The sequence below is a fragment of the Suricata suricatta genome, chromosome 8, assembly GCF_006229205.1.
Source record: "Suricata suricatta isolate VVHF042 chromosome 8, meerkat_22Aug2017_6uvM2_HiC, whole genome shotgun sequence".
NCBI lineage: Eukaryota > Metazoa > Chordata > Mammalia > Carnivora > Herpestidae > Suricata > Suricata suricatta.
Window position 1 is genome coordinate 21,889,444 of NC_043707.1, and position 22,695 is coordinate 21,912,138.

The window sequence follows — 22,695 nt, forward strand, 5'->3', positions numbered from 1 at the left end:
TGAGCCAAAGTCAGAGGTTTAATGGAACAAGCAACCTAGGGGTCCTGGTCAGTCTCTTTTGTTACAGCTTCATCATGATAGAATTCATATACTGTGGGGGGGGAGGGGGGAGGGGGGAAGAGAGGTGGTGGTGATGGTGGAGGGCACTTGAGGGGAAGAGCACTGGGTGTTGTATGGAAAACAATTTGACAATAAAATATTTAAAAAAAAAGAATTCATATACTGTGTACACTTAAAGTGCAGTGCACAAATCAGTTACTTTTGATCTACTTACAGAGTTGTGTGAAGGTCACCAAAATTTTGGAACATTTTCATCATTCCTGGAATAAACTTCATACCTATTAGGAGTCACTTCTTGTTTCCCCTCAGCCTCCCCGCCCTCCTGTCCCCACCACATACATATACCCCACCTACTAATGTACTTTCTGTCTCTAAAGATTTGCCTCATCGGGACATTTCACATAAATGTCACATTTAGTTTTTGGCTTTGTGTGTGTGTGTGGTGGGTGGATGACCACTGAGGAATATTACAGAGGGGGTTTTGGAACATCAGAAGTTGAGAAGCTCTTCTGGGGGAGATCATGGTGACAGAAAGGAAAAGCAGAAGAGGGAAAGAACTTGCTTCTGTTTTATATTTTATTGTTCTGTTTCTGCTTGGTAGGTCACCCCAAATGTATGCAGGATACAAATTTTGAGAAATTGAAAGTGGGAGGTTCCTAATTAAATGGAAAACAATAGAATTAAAGTTACAAAACTAAACTGCTTTTATTTCTGTGAACAGTTTCTTTGTTTTTACATGTTTATGCCTCTGTTTGCCAACACTACGTGTAAAGGGACTGATTATGCAGTCAAGTTAGAAAACCTGGGTTCTTGCTGTTAGCAGGCTGACTTAGCTACTCGGAGTTTTCTGTAAAATGAGGTCAAAGTATAGAGGATTATTTCATTCTCTCTTCAGCATCACCTCTTGAGCTGCAGGCTATCATCCCTTCAGTATCTACTGACAGTCCCTATTTCATTTCTAGGTGCTGTTCTAGTCTTTCCCCGTCACTCCTGGAACTTCTGGGCACAGAAAGTGAAGATGGATGAGCAGAGACAGTGTATGTATACACGTTGAACATTTACAAAGAAACTTTACACGTGTTATCAAGGCTGCTTCATAACTAGGAAGAACAAAAAGGGACATTAGAGGACATCTAGTACAATCCCTTTTAGGGTGAGATGAGGGAACCAGCCTAGAAATAGGATGTGACTTGTCCAAGGCCACACAGTGAGTGAGTGCCAGAATTGGGGCGGTTCTGGGTTTCCCCATGCCTATTCATTTACACTTGGGGAAGTCCAAGTCCCAGGGACTTCCGTGAAGAAAAGGACCTGTCAGACTGGACATTCTCCTTGGAGGTCACCTACTGAGTCCAGTCCGCCTCTTCACAGCGGCTTAGGCGAGGTGCCGAGGGCCGAGGTTTCTCAGGATTTCTTGGCCCTGGATCCAGATCTCTGGGCTCGCAGTGCAGCTTGAATGAGAATAACCAGGAAACCTGGGATCGCAGGGTTCCGGGGGCTGAGGCTCATCTCCCTGCGCCGGCCCTTGGCGATTATTCCGGGGGTGGGGGTGGGAGGGTGGCTCTCAAGCATCTGGGGCTTTGAGGGCTTCTTGCTAGACTGGAGCTAAGGGACCGCTGACTTACCCTAACCGCTGGGGGCGCGGCCCGATAGCGGCTAGCCAATCCCAGGCCGCGCCGTGATAGGGGCGGGGTGTCTGCCTCCACACTCCGCCCATTTTCCCTCTCTGAGTGGGTGCAGCTCTGCGGTGACCTAGGCAACCGCCGTAGGGCCACGCCCACCTGCTGCATTTGCTGCGTGCGGCCCCTCTTGGCACGATCTTTCGGAAAGCAAAGTCCTTAATGGGGTAGAAAGGACAGAGATTTTGACTGGTTGGTTGGATGAGTGACCCTGGCCCTGGGGGAAGAGGAACGTCACCCAGGTTGAACGTGGTGCGCCTCGGATGCACACTTTCGAGAAGCTGAGCAGAGGAAGGCCTTTGGTGAAGTGAAACTTCAGTGTTTCTCATTTAAAGTAGCTGCCCTCCTAGGTGCTGGTGAAGGTGGCGGAAACCCGAGATCCTCTGGGTCCCACCACCTGATACTGTCATCCTTCTTAGTTGTAGTATTGCAAGGAATACAGGTATTTAACGTTTAAAATGTTTTGAGTTTAAACTTATGGCGTACCTGCCGCTGTGACAGACACTGTTCTAAGTTCTTGGTCTCAGTGAACAGAAAGACTGCCTTCCTGTAGCTTCCATTGTTCTTCTTCCTTTTTTTTTTTTTTTTAAAGTTTATATATTTTTTGAGAGAGAGAGAGCACAAGTGGGGAAGGGGCGGGATGCGGGGGGCAGAGGACCCAAAGCAGGCTCCACACTGACAGCACAGCCCACTGCGGGGCTGGAACTCACAAACCAGGAGATCATGACCTGGGCTGAAGCCAGAGGCTTAACCAACTGAGCCCTCCAGACACCCCTTGTAGTTTCCGATTCTTAAGTGAGATGTCACCCTTGTGTAGTGTGTTAGAAGATGGAACAAGACTGGGGGGGGTTGAAGTACAGTAGTTCCCCCCTTATCTGTAGCTGTGGGGGGAAATATGTCCCAAGACCCCCAGTGGATGCCTGAAACCCCAGAGAGTATTAACTTTACATGTGCTGTAAGGTATAGACGTTTTTTCCTGTACGTATATACCTATGATAAAGTTTAACTTATAAATTAGGCACGGTAAGAGATTAACAACAACAATAATAAAAAGGAGCAATTATAACAATATACTGTAATAAAAGTTATGTGAGTTGTGTCTCTCTCTCAAAATATCGTATTGTACTATACTCACCCTTCTCCTTGTGACGACGCGAGATGATAAAGTGCCTACATGATGAGATGCAGCAAGGGGAATGACGTAGACACTGTAACGTAGTGTTAGGCTACTCTTGACATTCAGAAGAATCCTCTGCTTCCAGACTGTGGTTGACCATGTGAGACGGAAACTGGGAAGTGAAACTGTGGATAAAGGGGGCACTACTGTAGAGCAACGTAAAGGGTGCAGGTTTGGCCAGATTAGACCCCAGGGAGAAAGCGAGACCCAAACAAAGAATTGAAGGACATAAGATGTTTAGCTAATGGGCTATCCCGTGGAAGAGCGTGCCTGGCGAAGGGAACAGGTGTTTGGTGTAACTCAAGAACAGCAAGGAGAAGAGTGTTGGTGGAGCACCGTGAATGAGGGGAGAGGGAGGGCATGTCTTGTAGGGTCTTGTATGCTTGGCTTTTACTCTGAAATAGGGAGCCATGGCAGTGTTTTAAGCAGAAGAGTGGTATCACCTGACTTCTATTTTAAAATACCCATCCTGGGGGCGCCTGGGTGGCTCAGTCAGTTAAGCATCCGGCTTCAGCTCAGGCCATGATCTCACAGTTTGTGGGTTCGAGCCCTGCATCAGGCTCTGTGCTGACAGCTAGCTCAGAGCCTGGAACCTGCTTCAGATTCTGGGTCTCCCTCTCTCTCTGCCCCTCCCCTGCTCGCGCTGTCTCTCTCTGTCTCTCAAAAATAAATTTTAAAAAACATTAAAAAATATTTAAAAATTAAATAACCATTCTGGCTGCTAGGTCGAGTACTAAGCACAGGGACAAGGATAGAAGCAGGCGGCTTGCTAGAAGGTTATTGCAATAATGCACGCCACAGTGTGCAGGTGATGGTGGGGTATGAAAGTGGTGAAAACATGGTCAGATTCTGGATGTATTTTTTAAAGCTTTTTTAAAAAAATAAATTTTGTTTTATTTTTTATTATTATTTGACATTTTAGTTTTATTTTTGAGAGAGTAGAAAGCACGAGTGGGGGAGGAGCAGAGAGGGAGGGAGACAGAGGATCCGAGGCAGGCTCCGCGCGGACAGCACAGAGCTGGATGCAGGCCCGACCTCACGAACTGATTCCATAGCTTGAGCTGAAGTCAGACGCTTAACCGAATGAGCCCCCCAGGTGTTCCCTGGATTGATTTTGAAGGGAGAGCCCCCAGGATTTCTCAAAAGATTGGAAATAGTTATGAGATAAGAACACAAATTAAGAATCACTCTTGGGACACCTGGGTGGCTAGTCGGTTGAGCGACTGACTTTGGCTCCTGAGTCATGATCTCACGGTTTGCAGGTTTGGGCCCCGCGTCGGGCTCTGTGCTGACAGCTCAGAGCCTGGAGCCTGCTTCGGATTCTGTGTCTCCCTCTCTCTCTGACCCTCCCCCATTTGTGCTTTGTCTCTCTCTGTCAATAATAAATAAATGTAAAAAAAAAAGAATCACTCTAAGGTTTTTGACCTGAGCAGCTGAAGGAGGAGTTGCCATCATTTGAGTTAAAAAAAAAAAAGGCTGTGGGTGGAGCATTCTTGGGTCTTGGGAAAATAATTTTTTATAACATTTTAAGGGGAATGTTTGATTCAGAGAAGCACAGATGAGACCAAAGCACAGATGAGACCAGAGCACAGAACAGGGTTTGGTAACTTAGTCAAGGGTCAAGAAGTCTTCCTATGGCCTCTGTGAGTGGCAAGAGTTACCCCAGTGAGTCTAATTAGTGATAGGGCCATATCAGAATCATTTGGGAAGTCTTTTCAATTTCAACCCACTGAGACAGTCTTGTTTACTGGTTGGGGCTGGAAGGGGCGGTGGGAGCCGTGGCTGCCACCACGTGTGAAGTCAGTCCAGCAGTGAAGACCAAGGATGATGGGGGCGCCTGGGTGGCTCAGTCAGTTAAGCGTGGGACTTTGGCTCAGGTCATGATCTCACTGTTGGTGGGTTCAAACCCCGCATCAGGCTCTGTGCTGAATGCTTGCTCAGAGCCTGGAGCCTGCTTCAGATTCTGTGTCTCATTCTCCCTCTGACCCTTCCCGCTCATGCTGTCTTACTCTATCTCTCAAAAAATAAACATATAAAAAATCAAAAAAGACAGAGGATGATGAAGAGGGAGGAAAGGGTATCTATTCTTTATAGTAGAAGATTCATCTTGTGGAACAAATATATCCCTCAAGTTGGAAATCAGCCATCCAGTGACAGGGCCAGAGAGAAGCATCCTGTTCAGCTTTATTCTTTTGGTCACATTGTTATTTCTAGAAATGATGTCACAAGACATTAATAGGAGCCTTCTGGTTAAATATGGTGGTCTGCAGGCACTTATTCTAGCTTTTCCAGAAACTCCTTTAAAATAAGTGAAGGAAGTTTTAGAACAGGTTTAAGTACACAAAGACAGAGAACTATGGAGGAGATGAGAGCTGATAGGAGATACATATATATATTTTTTTTTAAGTTTATTTTTGAGAGAGAGGGAGGGAGAGTGCGCTCATGCACACACAAGTTGGGGACAAACAGAGAGAGGGAGAGAGAGGGAATCCCAAGCAGGTTCCACACTATCAGTGTGGAGTCCAATTCCAGGCTCAAACTTGGGAACTGTGAGATCATGACCTAAGTCGAAGTCAGACGCTTAGCCAGTTGAGCAACCCAGGCGCCCCAAATTATTTAAGCTTAAAAGCAGAGAATCCTTTATGGTAAATATAGCAAGGTATTAAGATCAATCTGCTTACTGAAAACAATAAACGCAGGATAAAGGATACAATGATTATGATGATAATAATAATAATAATCTTTAAAGTACTGAAAAACAAAGAAGGAATTGCCAGTCTAAAATCTAGGTGAAAATGTGAGCCCATAGAGGAACCTGAGCACTGAAACTGCCTTCATCCTGAAAGCATTTGCTAAACTAGGTCAATGTCAGCAGGTGACACAACAGAAATCTAAACCCAGGCCTGGTAATTTAGAAGAAATGCTTCCTGCTGGATTCGAAAAGGAGTCAATCAGGAGTAACCTGACCCAGGCCCCCTGCCCTAGGGAATTGCAAAGTAAGTTCCTCGGTTCTGAGCAGAACGGGGCAAAAGCCAGTTCTGGGTTGTGGTAACAGGCTCCAAATCACATCATTTGTGTGGTCAAGGAAAAAACAGTTCCTCAAGCAATATATTTAAAGTGAATGCAAATTAGCAGTGTTTAGGCAACTGGTAGAGGCAAATATAAATTCCTTCAAATAAGTTTTCAAAGAGAATATACAACCAGAAATATCCCAGCACACAGAGAAATAACAGAAAGCAGAAGCCAACACCTGTGAGTGTCTCATATATTGGCATTATTACACCAAAATTATAATCTCTATTATGTTTATTTTTAAAGTTTATTTATTTAAGTAATCTCCACATCCAACATGGAGCTTGAACTCACAACCCCCAGATCAAGAACCACATGTTCTACTGACCTGATTAGGGTCATAAAAACAGGGGCTCCTGGCTGGCTCAGTCTGTTGAGTGTCAGATTCTTGATTTCCGCTCAGCATGATCCCAGGGTCATAGGATTGAGCCCCACGTTGGGGTCCAATGTGAGTGTGGAGCCTGCTTAAGATTCTTTCTCTCTCTCTCCCTCTGCCCCTCACCCATTCTCTCTCTCTGTCAAATTAAAAAAGAAAACCCATAAACTGGAAAAATAATTGCAAGAAGCAGGAAACACTACCACTACTACCACCAAATGACCTAGAAATTTTGAAAAAAAAAATAGAACTTTTAGTAATTAAAAATACAACAATCGGTAGGGCATCTGGGCAGCTCAGTCAGTTAAGCATCTGGATCTTGATAAGGGCTCAGGTCATGATCTCACAGTTCGTGGGTTGCAGCCCCACATCGTGCTCCACACTCTGGGGAGTCTTCTTAGGATTCTCTCTCTCCTCTCTCTGCACCTCCCCACTTGCTCTCTCTTTCTCTATGTCAAAATAAATAAACTTAAAAAAAATTAATTACATTCATGATGTTATGCAACCGTCACCAGTATCTATTTCCCAAACCTTTGCATCACTCCAGACAGAAACTCTGTAACCATTAAGCAGTAGCTACTCATTTCTCCCTCTGCTCAGCCCCTGGTAACTTTTAGTTTACTTTCTGTTTTTGTGAATTTGCCTATTCTAGATACGTCATTTAAGGGGAATCACAGAATATTTGTTCTTTAGCATCTTGCTTATTTCACTTAAGATAATGTTTTCAAGGTTTATCCATGTTGCAGTATATGTTAGAACTTTATTCCTTTATATGGCTGGAAAACATTCCATTGTGTGTATATACCACGTTTTGTTCGTTCATTCATCTGTTGATGGACGTTTGGGTTTTCCACCTTTTGGTTATTGTGAGCAGTGATGAAGTGGACATTAGCATGTAAGTGTCTGCTTAAGTCCCTGCTTTCAGTTTGTTTGGAAGGAAGAAATGGTTGAAGCATATGGTAACTCTGTGTTTACCCTTTTAAGGAACCGCCCCTGAAAGTGGGGTATTGAAATATCCAACTATTCCTACTATACAACTCTCTATTTCTCCTTTCAGTTCTGTCAATGTTTGCTTCGTATATTTAGAGGTTCCTTTATTAGGTGTCTATATATTTATAATTAATTTGTTTTCTTGCATTGAATCTTTTATCAATATATAATGTCCTTCTTTGTGTCTTGTTATCTTTTTTGATTTAAAGTCTATTTTGTCGAATAAATAAGAAGTCTATTTTTGATAGTAATTTAGCCACCTTAGATCTGTTTTGTTTATTATTTGCAAGGAATATCCTTTTCCATTCTTTTACTTTCAACCTCTTTATATCCCTATATCTAGGGTGAGTCTCTTCTAGACCTCATAGAGAGATCCTGTTGTTTTTGTTATGGTTTTTAAAGATTTTCTTTTATTTTAATTTTTTAATGTTTTTTATTTATTTTTTTATTATTTTTAAATTTTTTATTTATTTTTGATACAAAGAGAGACAGAGCATGAGGGGGTAGGGGCAGAGAGAGAAGGAGGCACAGGGACGCAGGCTCCAGGCTCTGAGCTTTCAGCACAGAGCCCAACACGGGGCTCGAACCCACAAACCGTGAGATTATGACCCAAGTTGAGGCCGGACATTTAACTGACTAAGCCACCCAGGCGCCCCTAAAGACTTTATTTTTAAGTAATCCCTACAACCAATGTGGAGCCCAAACTTACAACTGTGACGTGCTCCACCGACTGAGCCAGTCACGTGCCCCTACTGTTGTTGTTCAAACTCAATCTACCTATCTCTGTGTTTTTATAGAAGGGGAAGATTTAACCTGTTTACATTTAATGTGATTGCTGATAAAGAATTATTCCTGCCATTTAGCTATTTGTTTTATGTGTGTCTTACATGTTTTTTGTTCCTCAGTTCTTTCATTACTATTTTTTTTAATTCAGTTGATTTTTTTATAGTGCACCATTTTTATTCCCTTCATGTATATTTTATTATTATTATTTTTAGTGGTTACCGTGGGATTACAATTACCATCTTAAACTTGTAACAATCTAGTTTGAAAAATACCAACTTAGTTTCAACGCTATACAAACATTCTCCTCCCATACGTCTTTGTTCCTGGCTTTTATATGGTTATTGTCACAGTTTACATCTTTATACATTGCATGCTCATTAACATAGATTTATAATTATCTTATGCATTTTCCTTTTAAATCATACAGGAAAAATCTCAAGATAAGTTACAAACCAAACCAAAAGTACAATAATGCTAGCTTTTACATTTATCTGTGAAATTACCTTTATTAGTATTCTTTAATTTGTGTTTAGAGAGAGAGAGAAAGCACACATGTGAGGGAGGGCTAGAGAGTGAGAGACACAGAATCTGAAGCAGGCTCCAGATTCTGAGCTGTCAGCACAGAGCCCGATGTGAGGCTCAGACCCACGAACTGTGAGATCACAATCTTAGCCGAAGTCAGACACTTAACTGACTGAGCCACCCAGGCACTCCTCTTTAATTTTTTTCTTATGACTTGAGTTACTATCTAGTGTCCTTTCATTTCAGCCTCAAGGGTTGCCCTTAGCCTTTCTTATAGGGCAGGTCTACCAATAATGAGTTCCCTCAGCTTTTGTTTATCTAGAAATGCCTTACTTTTGTCTTCTGTCTTGAAGATGATTTTTCCAGGTATAGAATTTTGAGTTTACAGGGTTGTTTTTCTGACAGAATTGAAAGAAGTAGATAATTCAACAATAATAGTTTGAGTCTTCAGTACTCCACAATCAATAATAGATAGACCTACTAGACAGAAGATCAGCAGGAAATAGACAACTGAACAATACCACAAACCAAGTAGACTTAAGAGAAATCTGTAGAACCCTCCATACAACAATAGCAGAATACATATTTTTATCAAGTGTGTATGGAATGTTGTCCAGGAGAGACCAAAAGTTGGGTCATAAAACATGTCTCAGTAAAGTTGTTTGTTTGTTCGTTTATGGTCTCAGTAAATTCAAAAAAATTGAATCATACCTCTTTTTTTAAAGATATAATTGGCATATAACATTATATTAGTTTCAGTGTACAATGTAATGATTCCATACTTGTATACACTGTGAAATGAATCACACAACTTTGACAAAAATAAAATGATATTAGAAAAAAACAACAGGAAATTTGAGAAATGTACTTTTAAATAGCCAATGGATTAAAGAAGAAATCACAATGAAAATTAGAAAACATTTTGAGATGAACTAAAATGAAACCATTACATAGTAAAATATATGAGAGGCAGCTTAAGCAGTGCATGGGAGGAAATAGATGTAAATGCCTACATTATCTATTTTTTTGTTATTCATGATTTTAGTGTCATACATAAGACTTCATTGCCAAATTCAAGATCATGAAGATTTACCACTTTGGGATGCCTGGGTGGCTCAGTCGGTTAAGCATCCTACTTGGCTCAGGTCATGATCTCATGGTTTGTATGTTCGAGCCCCACGTTGGGCCCTGTGTTAAGCGCTCAGAGCCTGTTGCAGATTCTGTGTCTCCTCCTCTCTCTGCCTCTCCTTTGCTCATGCTCTCTCTCACTCACTCTCCTCTCTCTCGCAAAAATAAACATTAAAAAATTAAAACAGAAATTCTGTACCCATAAAACAGTTCCCTATTCCCATTCCCATAATCCCACCACTATTCCATTTTCTGTCTCTGTGAATTTGCTTATTCTAGGTCCCTCACATAAGTGGAGTCATACAGTGTTTGTCTTTTGGTGCTGGCTTATTTCACTTAGTGCAATGTCTTCCAGGTTCATCCACATTGTAGTATATGTCAGAATTTCCTTCCTTTTAAAGGCCAAATAATATTCCATTGGGTGTGTACATATCACATTTTATCAATTTGTCTGTTGATGAACACTTGAGTTGTTTCCACCGTCAGCTGTTGTGGATGGTGCTGCTGTGAACATGGGTGTACAGGTAAGCCAGGCCTTTTTAAGTCCACTGTTCCTGTCATCAAAGGAACTATGTGATGAGCGTCGGCCTTCTTTTCTGTCTAGCATCCCCCCCTTCTGCCAGAGCCCCTCCTTCACCAATAATAGAAGAGAAACTATAGTCAGGAATCCCCCAATTGTGCTAAATATCTCTTTTGCCTTGATTGTGGCAATTTGGTTCCAAGCTGAACGAAGCAAGGCAGAGCTGAAGAAAGTGAGGCAGGACACTGTTTGCAGCCTTACCACCAGCTGTTGGGGATGTGGCTGTTACGGAATGAAACAGATCTGAGTAAAGATCACGAGAGCTGCGGGGGAGAACGCCCCGATTCCAGACGCCTCTGTGACCCAGTGTACTTCTTTCCTCGTTGTGAGGGCCTGGGGCATCCCAGCATCCTTCTAACCTGCCCCCTCTTCCTTTTCTTTTTTCTTTTTTTAATTTTTACATTTATGTATTTTGGAGAGACGGAGACAGAGCATGAACAGGGGAGGAGCAGAGAGAGAAAGAGACACAGAACCGGAAGCAGGCCCCAGGCTCCGAGCTAGCGGTCAGCACAGAGCCCGACACGGGGCTTGAACCCACAGACTGTGAGATCATGACCTGAGCTGAAGTTGGACACTCAGCTGACTGAGCCACCCAGGCACGTCCCTGCCCCCTCTTCTTGTCTAAGCTAGTACCTTTTGGATTTATGTCTCTTGCAACCAAAAGGACATAAACTAAAAAAAAAAAAAAAAAAAAGGTGACATAAATTCACCACTATACTCAATTCATATCAGAATTCCTCCTGTCAAGAAGGAATGGAGCAGTTTGTCTTAGGTCGGATTCTCCCAGAAGCTTAACCCAGGCCAAGGATGAAAGGACAAGTAATTTGTTAAAGAAATGTTTCTAAGAAAAACCATTAAGGGAGTGAAGTAGGCAGGTTAGCAAAGTAGGCATGTGAAAAGAAGACTAGCAAGTATGTGAGCAGCTCTGGAGTGGTCCTGCTGCAGTCAGAGGAGCTGGGCTTTCGCACTAACACGGATCACCGACTGTAAGCCCCCTGGAGCAAGGAGGGTGGGAAGACTTAAAAGTTCCCAAGGATTAGTGCCTCCAGTGTCTAAGGACAAACCTCTGAAGGTTGCCGGGGCAAGCCATCCTCAGGGAAACTTAGAGAATCCCGGCTCCCGGTCCTGGTAAAAGGGATCTGATGATCCAAGGTGGAGGACAGTGTTAGAAATGACGCCTGGGGAAAGCGTGGGCCTCTCTCTCTTCCTCGTATCCCCCCATGCAAAGCTGGAGCATGCCACTAATAGTCACAGGCTGACGCTCGGGCTGACCCAGTGATCCCGCCATCAAAACTGAAGTGTGTCAGTGTGTTTGCGTGCTGGGAAGCTAGCTGTCAGCTTTTCTCCCTTCCTGTTTTTCTTTTTTTCAAAAAACGTTTTAGTGTTTATTTTTGAGAGACAGAGACAGAGTATGAGAGGGGGAGGGGCAGAAAAGAGAGGGAGACACAGAACTGGAAGCAGGCTCCAGGCTCTGAGCTAGCTGTCAGCACAGAGCCCAATGCGGGGCTCGAACCCACGAACCGTGAGATCATGACCTGAGCCGAAGCCAGATGCTTAACTGACTGAGCCACCCAGGCGCCCCTATATTCATCTCCTTTAATCCAACAATTATATAAGGGAGACACTATTATTAACTCCATTTTCTGGATAAGGAATCCAAGCTAAATAAACAGTGGAGCTGGTGTTTAAATCCAGGATATCTTGACACCAGAATGTGTGCTTTTAACCTCACTTTCTAAAAGATACAATTATCAAAGGGATTTAATTTCTTCTGTGTTAAACAACAAAGATCCATGAAATAAAATATTGAATAAAACTAGGAGAAACATGGAAACAGTTTTATTGGAAATAGTCTAACACATTTTCTGAACAAGTAATCCAAAAATAAATAAGGACATGGAAGATATGAACATATAAATTGTTTTAACCTGAAAACAAACAGTATAACTTCTATTCAAGTTCCATGGACAGTGACAAAATTCAATAAATATTAAGCTACAGAGAACATTTTGGTAAATTTTGAAAAGTGGAAATTCTAAAAGTCAGTCTCTGGTCAAAATGCAATACAACTAACAATAATATAAAACACACCACTTAGAAATGGAAAAAACATCAATAGCATATCAAATCACCCTTAGGACAAGAAGTAAATCAGGAGTAAAAAACAAACTATTTAGAAAATAACTTTTAAAATAGTGTACAGTACAGGCTATCTGCAGAGGTAAAATTAACAGCATTAGATGCTTTTAGTGTCAGGAGAAAAATAAAATGAATTAAGCACACATGTTGAGATTTTGGAAAAGAGCGTAAAACTAGGCCTCCTCCCCCCAAAAAATTGGGGAAAGGAAATATTTGAAATAGAAAACAAAACAAAACAAAAAGAAACACCCAGAAGCCTAAGAGTAGGAGAGATGTGCCTTCTAGCCTGTTGGCAGAGAAGTATGCAGCCGGACTCAACGTGAACTTGGTCCTCGGACCCGAGCCTTCAACCCTCCCCCTTCTCACTGCGCATGCTCTGCCTGGTCTGCTCATCTATAGCCAGGCTTCCGTCACCCCAGCTCCTTTCCCTATGTCAGCACCGCGTCCTGTACACAATGTGTAGTGTGACATCTTCACGTGCCCTACGATAAATTCTCTTCACTTTTGACTCCTGTTCTATTAGACTTGAGGCCTTTAGAAGAGGGACTGTGTCCTGAACATCATTGTATCCTCGGGGCCTGGGCCGAGCGAGTCCTTAATACACTCCGTAGTAAACCTTTGCTGAATGAAACAAGGAGTGGATGGGCTCAAGCACTGATTCCGGAGTTGCATTTGGTCCGGACCTGCTTCTGTCCCACAGCGCAGCCACGAGCCCCAAGCCGATGTCTTGAGGCCAGGAAATGAATTATTCCGACAGTAAGAGGACTAACTATAAAGTAGCTGCCCAATGGGGTATTTACATAACCATTAACGATTGTGTGGACACAGTCAATAAAATATGAGGAAGTGGGGGCTTTGATTTTTTTTTTCTTTTCTGCTTGAATAATCAAATATTTCCTTTGTGAAATGTAAAATAATACTTTCTGTCCTCAAGACCCAGTTCAAATGCCACCTTCTCCAAAGAACCTTCCCTGATTTCTCCAACTAGAAACAATCGCCTTTCCTGGACTTCCAGACCATCTGCCCCTCCCTCTTGTCTCTTAAAATTCTGCCTTTGCTTATTTGTGCCTCCAGTGGGCTGTGGACACCCTCTAGGCAGGATCACCCAGCACCACCCCCTGGGAGGTGAAGGATGTGCAAGGATGTTCGTCCAGACTCTCACCCATCTTCCTTGGCACATGCAGGAGTGCGGAGGGGATGGCGTACTTTGAATGGGAGGTCACGTGGTTGAGAGACCACACTGGACCCAAAGCACGCCAGGCCAGAGGGTCACAGTGGCCAGATTCTCGCAAACCTCAGCGGCCAGCTCCTACACGCTCCCATCTGCAATGCGATGGCTGAGAAAAGGTCCCGGAAATAATCTGTGCAGCTCCAGCTACAATGAAGTAGGGAGATGGGGGCTGCGGTCACATTACCGGAGGCTCATAAGTGCAGCTGAGGCAGATGGCTGGTCATCTTTGTGCCCAGGTGAACAAGGAGAGGGCATTCCAGACGCAGGGATCTATCTGAGCACTCTCCAGTGGCCAGAGGATGGCAGGTTTATCTTAAGAAGAACCATAGCACTAGCCACCGTCATGGCCCTCCAAATCATCTTTTTCTTGGCTGTCATAGGCATCTTTCTAAAACTTAGATCATACCCAGTCCCTCATTCCTATACGCAGGACCCTTAGTGGCTCCTCACAGCCTCAGGATTTGGCCTGACTTGCAGTCTCCATGTGATCTGCTCCCCACCCCCACACCCCCATTCCTCCGAACAGTGAACTTCCTTAGGACTCCCAGTCTGGCCGCTCTCTTTCCTCACTACACATTCTCCCCTTAGAGCATTTCATCTGGGACCATGGATTTAAAAATCATCCATATGTGGCGACTCCTACATTTTCTTCTGGTCTGGATTTCTCTCCAGAACAATATATCCAGTTACTATTTGACATCCCAACCTGGATGTCAAAGACATCTCAGACTCAGCTGCTGTCTGAAATACCCACCCTGGGCAGCCAGGTGGCTCAGTTGATGGAGAGCCTGACTCTTGGTTTTGGTTCAGGTCATGATCCTAGGGTCCTGGGGTTGAGCCTGGTTTGGGCTCCCTGCTGAATGTGGTGCCTGCTTGGGTTCCTCTCTCTCTCTCTCTCTCTCTCTCTCTCTCCCCCCCTCCTTCCCTCCCTCTCGCTCTCTCCCTCTCTCTCTCTCTCCCCCTCACTCAAGCTTGCTCTCTCTCAAAAATAAATAAATAAATAAATAAAACAGCCCATCTGACCGCCTTACTCTGCTGGTCTTCCCCATATCAGTAAATATCTCGACCATCCACCCAGCTGCCCCGTCCTTCCCTCTCTGACTCCTTGCACATGCCCTCCACTGCTAGTTGCTGCCAATTCTATTACCAAAGTTCAGATCATCCAAATTAATTCCCTGGTCTAAGCCACATCTCCTATCTGGATGGCCCAAGAGCCACTGCCAGGTCTCTGTGTCCCTACAATGCGTTCCCACACACAGTCAGGGTCTAACATGTAAATCGGACCATGCCACACCACTGAAGCTGGGGTAATACCAGCCTTCTAGCTTTTTCTTTTTTCTTATATATACATTTATTTATTTATTTTTGAGAGACAGAGACAGTGGGAGCAGGGGAGGGTCAGAGAGAGAGGGAAACACAGAATCTGAAGACAGGCTCCAGGCTCTGAGCTGTCAGCACAGAGCCTGATGCAGGGCTCAAACCCACTAATGGTGAGATCATGACCTGAGCCGAAGCCGGACGCTTAACTGACTGAGCCACCCAGATGCCCCTAGCTTTTTCTTTTTTTTAATGTTTATTCATTTATTTTGAGAGAGAGAGAGAGAGCATGCGAGAGAGAGCAGGGGAGGAGAGAGAGAATACCAAGCAGGCTCTGAGCTGTCAGCACGGAGCCCAACGCAGGGCTGGGTCTCACCAACTGTGAGATTATGACCTGGGCCAAAATCAAGAGTTGGCAGCTTAACCAACTGAGCCCCCCCAGGCGCCCCCATCCTTCTAGTTTTAAGGGGCTCCCACTGGCCAAATCTGAGACAAAATAATTAAGGTTAATAACTAAGATCAGGGGCGCCTGGGTGGCTCAGTCGGTTAAGCCTCTGACTTCGGCTCAGGTCAGATCTCACGTACGTGGGTTCAAGCCCCGCGTCAGGCTCTGTGCTGACAGCTAGCTCAGAGCCTGGAGCCTGCTTCCTGTTCTGTGTCTCCTTCTCTCTCTGCCCCTCCCCCTCTCATGCTCAGTCTCTCTCTGTATCAAAAATAAATAAAAACATTAAAAAATTAAAAAAAAAAACTAAGATCATTGGAAAATAGTAGAAACCCGAAAACCCCTGCTAGCAATAAATACATACATAATTGGCAGAAGAATGCCAAGGGGAGAGCGAGCTGAAGTCATTTTGTAACCCTCCTGATGTGCTTCAGGCAAAAAGCCTCAGTGGATGTTCAAGCTTATCTACTTAGTAATCTCTGGAATAGGGTATCTGGATGGTTTTAACCATCGCCCTGATCCCATATCAGTTATGAGGGAAAAACAGTCAATGAACCAAGCAAAATTTCAATGACAGGAGGGGGCAGACAGTGTGTGTCTTTTGTTACCACACAGACACAATAGCATTTACGTCGTCTTCCTGCAGGGATGTGTAATGAAGAAACAGCAAACCCCAAAATGAGGAACATTCTATTAAAGGGGAAAACTGAGTTTTCTATAATGTCAGTGTTATAAGAGACACAGGCTAACTATTCCAGATTAAAGGAGACTAGAGAGAAATGACAACCAAATGCATCACTTGGACCCTGGACTAGAGGAAGAGGCTGTGTAAAGGACATTCTTGAGACCATTGACAAAATGGGTGGTAAGTGAGATGCTGTATTGCATGAATGTTAAATTTAGTGGATTACTGTACTTGCCCACATCATAACTGTTGGGGGGTAAAGGATGTACGTTTGATGCGTAAAACTTATTCTCAAATCATTCAAAAATAAAAGTCATATGTAACATTCCATATATAGAAAGAACAAGTAATTTTAACTGATGAAATGGGATAAAGGACAGACAGATGTCCATTGTACTATCCACTTTTCTGTAACCTTGAAATTATTTCCAAATGAAAGTTGAACCAAAAAACCCAGTCTCCTCACCATGGCCCACAAGGCACCTGTTACCACCCCCAGCCAGCCTGTCCAGTCTTGACCACCCTTATCATGGCCAGCACACTCTGCTCCATTGACATGGCTGCCTTTCAGTTTCCCCAACACACCAAGTTCTTGCTCACCACTGGGCCTTTGTGCATGCACCTACTATTGCCTCAATATGGAATTTCTTCCCCGAACTCACTTCTCAGAGATACAGTAATTAATATTTCTCGAAATGGCCTTTGACGTGCCCCCTCTCCAACCTAATATGGATCTATTATATTCTTTCACAGCTCCCTGAACTTTTCCTTCATGATACTTATCATAGTCTGTAAGAATTCATATTTTGGGAGGATTCCTAACGCCCATCTTCTCTAGTAGCCCGACAGCTCCCTAAAGCCAGGGATCCCACCTGTTTCACCCTGAATGGATCCTCCACCCCTGCTCCTGGACCTGGCATACTGCTGGGCACTTAGGAGCCCACTGATTAAATTCCACCCTCCAACTTCACCCCCAAATTGTTGGCAGCTCGCACAGAAAACACTCTACGGTCCGCCTCCAGGGACGGACTCACGAGGCTTTGTCTAGGAAGGCTTCTTGGCTTCTTGGCTTCTTGATCGCTACACCAGTACTTGAAACTACGCAGCCATGGTAAGGGGGAAGCGGGACTCAGGAGGAGACTTATGTTAAGGGAGAGATGATGAATTCAGCTGGGAGCCTGGCACCTCAGAGGGGGATGCCCAGTTGGCTGGACCAGGCTGGTGTCTCAGAGGGGCTAGACTAGAGATGACCAGGAGCCGAAGCTGTATCCATCAGGAAGGCCCCTCACAGACATGCAAAAGAAAGAGTCCAAGGAATGGAGCCCAGAGGACCCAGACTTAAGGGCTAAGGAGAGAAATATGTCTCTGGAAACAAAGAAACAGTGTCCAGAAAAATAGGAGTAATATTGAAAGAGAGAGAGAGAGAGAGAGAGAGAGAGAGAGAGAGAGAGGTCACAGAAGGCAAGAGAGGAGGCCAGTTAGGTGCTCAACTCCATATGTTTGTGTTTCCTTTTTCCTTGTTCAAGCTCAGCATCTGGCAGCTCATGAGTTGAGGTGTCCTGGTGGGTGCTAAGGCCTTGGACTCTTGTCTGAACCTTGACTCAACAACAAATAGGCTGTATGACCTTGGGCAATGGTCTTAACTTTTCGAGAGTCCAAGTCCTTGTCTGCAAAATGGGAGTACTGCTGGTATTTACTTTACAGGGCTGCTGTCAGGACCACACAAGCTTCTGGAAAGCCCTTTGATGGTGTTTGGTCTATAGTCTAGGGGTGAATGAACATCATACGTGCACACACGGCAGGAGCAGGATGCTCTGGTGTCAGCCTATAGGATTGCTTTCTAGGTTTAGCCAATAACAGGGCTTCAGACAACAGTCAAAGAGCCCCCTCACCACGTCCTGTTCCACCAGGCCCCCTGCCCCTGATTCAGTCTCTATTAAACCAACCTATAGTGTGCAGGACGGTCCTTTCTCCAAGCATCTTTGGAAAATCATCTTTTCCCCTGTCCCCCAAGCGTGCCCCGAGTCAGACGATGCCAGAGTTCGCCTACTTGAGAGCAGCCAGACCCTGTTTTCAGGTAACCATGGTAACACCTCTTCCTTAACACAGCTACCTTCTGTAGGTATCAGTAAGTATTCCCAGGCCCCATACTCGAAGACAGCTCTAATGTCTGCCAGGAGCTCCTGACCATCGCGTCTCTGAAGGAAAGACAAGTATGTGGACACCACTTCACAGCTTAGAAAGCAACTCAACGACACAACCTCCCTTTCATCCCCACAATGGCCCTGTGAGGTAGATACAGCAGATAGTAAATCCACTGGCCCACGTTTATCCAGCGTTTATACTGTGTGAAGCACTTATGTATGTGATCTCATTTAAGCTCACCCAAATCCTATGAAGTAGGCTCTGTTCTTCCATTTTACAGAGGAGAAAAATGGGGCTCTGAGTCGTTAGAACCTGCCCCAGATCAAAGAGGTAGTAAGTAAATGAATTCAAACTTCAGCCCGTCAGACTCTGAAGCCACACTTTTAACCTTCCTACAATCCCGCCTCCCAAGACATGTATATTATTTCCAGGCACCATTCTACCCATTAAATCGAAGCTCAGAGAGGTAAAGTGACTTGCCCAAAGTCTCACACCCAGGAACTGGGAGAGCTGAGACCCACAATTGGATCTTCTGGCTCTGAGGCCTCTGAAAGCAGGCTGTGTCAGTGACTGGGTCTGATGAGATCCTAGGTAGTTATTTCTGTAGCAGACTTGCCTTGCCAATCCTGTTCAGCCCAGAATAGTATGTCTGTGCAGGAAGTCCTTCCTGATGTTTTCCGGGAAACTTATGTTTTTCTGAATCCCAACAACAATCAGTCAAGAGGTTGGGAAAACAGGAAAAAGTATTATAATTCTCCTGTGAGAATTCATGCTCAACCAGAAATACAGTGGCATTCCTGGTTTGAAGGAACTCACTGACTTGAAGTAGAAAGCAAGAAAAGGAAATGCTGATAAACGGACTCCAAGGTTAAGGTCGACATGTTGGGAACTTGGCTGAGAAGCACTAGATAGGAGAAGTGGTTACAGGCTGAACATTCTTTCTCATAGCTGTTGCCGTTTTACAGGAGCGTCTGTGGCCCTCTCTGCTGTAAACAGTCATTCTCACAAATAGAATATTAATCTGTTTACAAGCGTCATACATCTCATGCAAATCCTAGGAATGAGGTGCCAAGAAACAAGTTTTGGAAACAAGTCCTCAAATCGGAAACTTCAGCTCCTGCTCCTGTGCAGTACAGTAATCTTGTTGAAGATTTAAGCATTTGGCTATTCAAATACTACCTGGTTGTGTAGGGTAGTCTGGTATTTTCTGGGTTTTGATGATTTGCTGTAGCCTACAGTTTTTTGTAACTACTTTTATTATTAAAAAAAATACCCAAAGTTATGAAAATATAGAATAACATGATTTCAGGAATTCCCAAGAATTCCAGGTTTTCATTTCCAAATCCTGAAGGTTAATAATATGTGTTGGGAAATCAGAAACCTTAGCCCAGAGGAACTGGATGAACTTCCCAAGCAGCTCAGCGGGATGGCAAACTATGGCGAGGCCATCTTTTCTGGCTTTCAGGAAGGCTCTGAACAGGAGCAGGTCCTGGAGTAGGGCTTCCTTGGCCAACATCCCTCTAAAGGCAGAAGTCTTAGAAGAGGTTACTTCAGGATCCATGGGCTGAGCCTGAAGCATTGGCCTTAGTGTGAAAAATCTGGAGTCTCAAGTTTCATGTCAATCATGGATGTAAATGTTAATTTCATTCCAGAGAGTATCTGCTCATTTTAGTATAAAAAGTGTTTTATTTAATTACTACGAGAAAAATGGATGCTCCATAAATAGATGCCCGGTCAAACTTGCACCCTTAACTCTTGTACCAGCAGGAGAAGTGGTGCAGCCAGGCCGCCTGTGGAATCAGGCAGGCAGACCTGGGTCTGTGTGCTGGTCCTGCCACATACTGGCTGTGTGACTTTGGGCAGGTCCCTTAACCTCTCTGAGACTTGGTTTCTCCATCTGTAAAATGCTGATAATGAGAACACCAGTGTCATTGGGATATTGTGAAGATTAAATGTGATAGTTACTGTAAATCACAATGCCTGGCACAGAGTAAGCTCTCAATAAACACGAGACATTACCCCCTAATATGACAGGCCCAGCAGTGGAGTTGGGACAGAAGAGTTTGGTGAAAGTCCTTGGAACCACTCACGGGGCCCATGTGCTCAGGGCCTTCTCCAGGCGGGGATTTTCCAGGGCTCTGGGCTCTGCCTGAAGCCTCGGGCCCTCCCCACTAGCCCAGGACGCCTTTCTGCAGGCTGTAAGGCAGGTACCGGGCAGGAAAGGCCTCTGTCCCCTTTGGGTTCCCAGGAGACTGGCGAGGTTGGCACTGGCTAGGAGCTGTTGAGGCATGTCCTCTGGCGCTTGAGGTAACCCTGCCACAGGCTTGGCATCCGTGGGCCTGCCGCTGGGTGGAGCTGGGGGTTGGGAGGACTGGGAGGTGGAGTGGAGGTGGGGGAGGTAGGGTTTGGGGTAGGGGTGAGGATAGGTCTTTGGGTGGGAAGATGGGGAGTATGAGGGGGGCAAAGGGGGTTTTAGGGTCTCCACGCCAGCGTCGGCCTCGTGGGGCGTGGCCAGGTGTCGCGGGAGGCTGGAGGCCGGCGGACGCGGGGTGGGTGCGCTGGTGCTGCCCCTCCCAGGGTGGAGGAGCTGGTGCCGGAGGAGGTGGGCACTGCGCCCCCAGCCCCCACCTCGCACTCCAGCGCAGCCTGGGCCTCTGGCGGCGAAGCGTCCTCAGGTGCTGGGTGTGGTCTGAGTTGTGCCCAAGCCCGTTTGACACTTGGGGTGCCAGTGGGCCAGCTCACTGTGCGAGGGTCATTGGCGAGCGAGATGGGTGCTGTGACCTTAGGTTCGGGGCAGGCTAGGGCGGCTCGCCGCCGAAGGTCCCGCATTGGCTGTAGGGCTAGGAGGCTCTTTCCACCCTTGGGGCGCGGGTGGGTGGCTGGATCTTGGGGTGGCCAAGAGAGACCCAAGGGCCTCGCCTCACCTGGGGAGCCGGCTCACCTCCCCTTCCCCTGGGGGATCGTCCTGGGTGCCCTCGGGGCCTTGCTTCCTCCCCCGGGAGCTCTGGTGTCCGGCAGCACCGCGGAACTGGGTCTGGCATTTGTCCGGAGGCCCCTCCTGGGAAGGAGCCTCCTGAGGGGCTCGGTCTTCAGACCTTTCTCGTGGAGGGCTCTTCTGGTCATTCTCACTCCTGAATCCTGCAGGAGAAAAACAAGAATCTGGGTAGTGTTTTCTCCTCCCTCTCCCCTTTCCTCTACTAGGAAAACCCTGCCTTGGGAATCGTAAATGGGGCTACTTGGTGGAAAAATCTCTGCAAATGACAAAGTTGTGTGTTTCTGACGGCAGGGGGAGACTGAGGCAAGACCTTGTGGGAACTGCGCTGTGCAATCTGACAGAGCTGGGCAGCTCTGCACTTAGTTGCGGGGTGATTTCAGGTAAGTGGCATAACTTCTTGCGGTCTGTGTGTTCAAGCTGGAAGGTGGGGATCATGGTAATGGCAGCCTCAGAGGATTGTCGGTGTGATCAGGGGATGTACAGAGCGTCGGCACGGCAGGGCACAGCCGTGATCTGTTAAATCAGAGATCAAATGTAAACGTGTGCCTTAAACAAAAATGTTTCCAACTCTGGCACTACCAGGTGAGGTCCCGCATGCCCCACTAACTATCGTGGGTATCCCTAACCCCCAGATATTGGTGCCTTGTATTATTTACCACTAAAATAACCAGAGTCCGTGGTGGGGGGTAGTTGATTCCATTTCTTAGACAAGAAAAATCAGAATGGGTCTATTTCAGGGCGTCTGGGTGGCTCAGTTGGTCAAGTGTCTGAATTCAGCTCAGGTCATGATCTCGAGGTATGTGAGTTCGAGCCCTGCATCAGGCTCTGTGCTGCAGCTCAGAGCCAGGAGCCTGCTTTGGATTCTGTGTCTCCCTCTCTCTCTGCCCCTCCTCTGCTCACGCTCTGTCTCTCAGTGCTACAAAGACAAATATGCTTTTCATGAATGGACTACTATTGTCAAAGCTGTAAGGATTTGAGCACCCTAAAATATGTAACAATCATTATGCTTAAGTGAGCTGTCAGGGAAAGGCTGAGTCCCTAAACTACTCAGAAGTAGTAAGTTAATATAAAATCTTCAAAAAGGTAGTTAATTGTGCTGTAAGTCCACTCTGCTGAAGGTACTATAAGTCCTACTATAGAGAGTTGTACTACGAAGGTGGTGAGAATAGATATGTATAATTTTGATGATTTTTATAAATAGAGTGTGAGTATGGTACTTTATTACTTCCGTTATTCATATACTTCTTTTCTTTTCTTTTTTTTAAGAGAGAGAGAAAGCGGGGTGCCTGGGTGGCTCAGTCGGTTGAGTGTCCGGCTATGGCTCAAGCCCTGTATCGGGCTCTGTGCTGACAGCTCAGAGCCTGGAGCCTGCTT

General features: G+C 45.3%; 1 long non-coding RNA gene across 3 annotated transcripts in view; it reads left to right on the top strand.

Annotated features, from left to right (window-relative positions):
- LOC115298717 overlaps positions 1 to 22,695 on the top strand; it is a 49,412-nt gene that overhangs the window by 5,952 nt on the left and 20,765 nt on the right. For all 3 annotated transcript variants that reach the window (XR_003911836.1, XR_003911837.1, XR_003911838.1), the window contains 2 exons: positions 1,023 to 1,097; positions 21,613 to 21,701. This is a non-coding gene — a long non-coding RNA (uncharacterized LOC115298717). The remainder of the gene's footprint in view (positions 1 to 1,022; positions 1,098 to 21,612; positions 21,702 to 22,695) is intronic.